The sequence below is a fragment of the Aptenodytes forsteri genome, unplaced genomic scaffold, assembly GCF_000699145.1.
Source record: "Aptenodytes forsteri isolate BGI_AS27 unplaced genomic scaffold, ASM69914v1 Scaffold132, whole genome shotgun sequence".
In the NCBI taxonomy this organism is placed as follows: Eukaryota; Metazoa; Chordata; class Aves; order Sphenisciformes; family Spheniscidae; genus Aptenodytes; species Aptenodytes forsteri.
In genome coordinates this window covers 5,311,437-5,315,132 of record NW_008795520.1, presented here as the reverse complement: position 1 = coordinate 5,315,132, position 3,696 = coordinate 5,311,437, and the positions used below count along the sequence as shown (strand labels likewise).

The following is a 3,696-nucleotide window of genomic DNA, read 5'->3' as shown; positions in this document are numbered from 1 at the left end:
CCCACACGGCCCCGGCCGAGGGCGGACGGCTTCCTCCTGGGGGACGGGGGGGTGCTCTGCTACCCCGCGAGGGCGCCCGGCACCGCGGGTGGGTTTGACGTGACCCGGGGAGGAAGGCCGCGCGGGGACCGCACCGTGTCTCGGCCTGCGTCAGCCCCCGAACCGCGCCCGGGACTTGTCGGAGAGCGCTGCTGGGCCCAGGCCATGCCGTGCTAGGCCATGCCACGCCACGGCACGGCACGGCACACCACACCACAGGCCCTGACCCACCGCTCCGGCACGTGCTCTGTGGGCTTTGATTTACAGGCGCTAAGGTAACAACTGGGTCGTGAAGTTAATTGAGCTCCTTAACGCCACCACAAGCTTCCCCTGCACAACCTTCACTTCCTCTATGCTTTGTTTTTCCTCTGTAGGTCCCTTGTTCCAGCCTAACCCCATCTCCTCCTACCAAGACGCATCCCCTGTGACCAGACCCAAATGCAGTTTTCAAAGCCGACTGGGTCATTTGTTGCTCCAGGACTGTGGAGGTTCTGAAACGTGGAAATCTTACACCCACCCGCAGTCTTATACCCACCATCCCAAGGCTGTGCTTTTATCCGCCGACTCCCTCACAGGCTTCACGAAGTGTGGTTTTGGCTGTTTCGGTCCAGTAAGCAGATAGGGCAATGAAGTCCCTAGTAGTTCTACAGCTCGTGATGTGTAGCAGCAAGCTGCTCATACAAGCACTACTTAAAGCCCCCCCTGTTCATATGCTGGACGGGGGAAAGGTGAGCACAAAAATAAAGGTTGCAATAGAAAAGGCCCACAAAAGTAAATCACCATATCCTATTCAATTACAGGCATGCAGTATTTCTTTGCCTTGCAGGAAGCAGTGCACATGGCTATATAGCAAAGTTAGAATGGTATTCAGCCACTCTTGTCACAAAGACCATTTAAATATCTTAGCTAGAGACATCCAGTCTTCTATTCTACAATTAACCTACACAAAAAAAACCACATACCAAATCATATCTACTTGCTAGAGTTCTGCTAATAGTTGTAGGATTGCTGCTTTAAAGGGTACGTCAGCTTAGCTGTATCAGATTTAAAGGATTCATTCACAGAAAAGTATGATAACATTTCTTTTGAGGAGAACTGCAGAAATGAGCTATCCAGATTAAAGAGCAGCAAAGCAGATCGCCTGGGGAAAGATACCTTGGGATCATGCGTGGTTTTGAGAAAGGACCGAGAACTATTGTCTGTAGTTGGGTGATAGCAAAAAGCCTGCTATTTGTTCTACAAAATTCCACTGCGCTTTTTTAAAAGAATAAAGAAAAGGTCCTAGAGCCTGAACTACCACCTAGTTTTGCTCTGAAGCGATTGTTCCAGGCATTCTAGTGTAAAGAGTAGAAAGTTTTGATAAAACCAGACTGACAAAAGTACATGAAATGCCTTCACTTCTCAGTATTAGAAAGAAACCTCAAAACAGGTTTGAAAGTTCAGGTCGAACAACAGGGACAGAAAAGGTGCTGAAGGGCTGGAATAAAAAAGTAGTGATGCTGAAAGGAGGAGCAGTAAGTGGAAGTGTTTCTAGAAGAACCATAGAAAATAAAGTTTTACTACTTTACTACTACTTCTGGCTCAGAGCTCTTCTACTTTTGGGAAGAAACAATCCAAAGGAAATACAGTGATTTAAAGTACGCAACAGTTCTTTACTGAAGCAGAACAGCTGTTTGATTAACATGCTGATCACCTCTTTGAAGGCAGAGTCATGGGCAGTTTATGAAATTTGCAGGAAAATCTCTATTTCAGCTCCCAAACCTAATGCACCATTGACAATGAGTCAGTTGGGTTACAGCTTGAGTAGCCTTGTCAGCGCTGCAGTGGTTTTGTTCACAGACTGTCATTTTCCTGCTGATTTCTTGTGACTGCTATTTTTAGCACCATTTACTAACAGCAGTCATAACGGCAAATAACACGGTCTTCCCCTATTTCCACAGTCCAAGTCCTAATTCAGGCTTTTGCTTTTAAACCTACAATTCGACATGCACACAACCATTGCTGGGACAGTATGTTATCCTGTCAGCATAGTCTGACTTCCCATGTTCCAGCAGAATTTTTCTTGCTGGAGAAACAGAAGTGCTTTGTCAAGACAGAGGCAGACAATTTCAGCTGAAGCAAATTTAGCAGCTATTCTTGGCCAAAAGGTAGCATTTGTTACCCTGAAGAAATTTTACGTGCCTTTCCTGCCCCAACTACAAGAACTGGGAGAGGAATATAATCACAAGACACCAGCAGTGCAGGAGCTGCTACTGCACGTCAGCTGCTACCGTACCCAACCAGCACTACTGAGCACAGCCTTTACGAACTTCCTGCTTATTTTCAGTGATAATTAGGTGATCTCCAAATCTTATATTCCCTCTTGGGTACCAAGAACTGCTTTGATTCATCTCATTAAAAACTGAAACGTGATCTTTTACAGATCTAGCTTTCCATTCTGTTTTCCCTTTCCACTTTGGAGAAGAGAGAGACTTACTTAACACTTGAGCGGCAGTGTCAGACTACAACCCACTAATTAGGACAGACCGATGGTGTCTAGCACCATTTTACACAGAGCTTTTGGATCTATGTGACTGAGTCTAATAGTGACAATGAATTTTTAGTTTAGATAAATATTGTGCTTGCTGAGTCTGTTGTCAGCAAGACTGGATTTCATACAGTTTGTTACAATCACCTGTATAATTATAGCATGCTTCAGTGTAAGCTTCTGACAGCAACACAGGCCATGCTAATAACAGTTAAAGCCCACTCAGAAATCTGGGAAAATTGAACTAAACTGATGACCAGGCACTTTTTTTAACCCCTTCTCAAATATTCAGCCAGGTGGCTTAACAAACACTACTTTATTGGATAGAAAAGGAAGAGTACAACCACAGACTATTTTGAGCCCTCCTGTAATTTCTTGGTAAAGGAGCTGTTATGTTTGCTCCTTTCTTCCTGCAGTAAACACCTCATCTTACATCTGCACTTCTCCAAAGCAGAGGCTGGTGCCTTCCCTGCCGGGCGGCAGGGTTGCATCCAAACTGCACCAGACCCAGCGGCATTACCAGCTGCTCTGTCCTTTGTGAGTCACTCCAGCAGTGCTCTGGCTCTGCTAGCTGCCTTAGCTATCTGCTGCCGTTCGGCTATCTGCTCCTGCCCTCCAGTTCCTCCCACTTTTCAGCAGAGTGCCACAAAGTACATGATTACATGCTATCCTACTTCCTCAAAGGAGACTTCTTAAGTGGACCCCCTGTCCTTGCTTCCCAGCCTATAACCTGTACCTCTCAGGGCAGCAAGTCATTGCCCAAAGTTAGGGTAACAACATGCGTAGTCATAATTACTTGGTCCAATATTTTATACACAGTTCCAATTATAAAATTTCCACCAATTAATGGTGAGCTACTTAAAAAAGAGAAGTCCCTAGACTCGACACAAAGAAACACATTTCAAAACCTCTCACGGGTCCCTTTTTGTCCAACTCTCCTCTCCACAATACAAAACACCATTCTTCCCTTTATGTAAGAGGCTGCTTTTCCTTTTTAGGCCTAGTCAGCACTTTCTGTAATAGGTTACTTGTGGTTTCTCAATGTTCAGATAATATGCTTATTTACTTTTCTTCCTAGCCTAGGTACCAAAGCCCAAAGTTATGCTGACTTTAGTCTAGGGGTAGGGTTG

General features: G+C 45.3%; 1 long non-coding RNA gene across 1 annotated transcript; it reads left to right on the top strand.

The window, feature by feature from the left end:
- The first annotated feature begins 68 nt into the window (after positions 1-68).
- LOC103900995 lies at positions 69-1,612 on the top strand. Its single transcript, XR_657700.2, has 2 exons — positions 69-314; positions 414-1,612. It is a non-coding gene; the product is annotated as an uncharacterized LOC103900995 (long non-coding RNA).
- Positions 1,613-3,696: the final 2,084 nt, after the last annotated feature.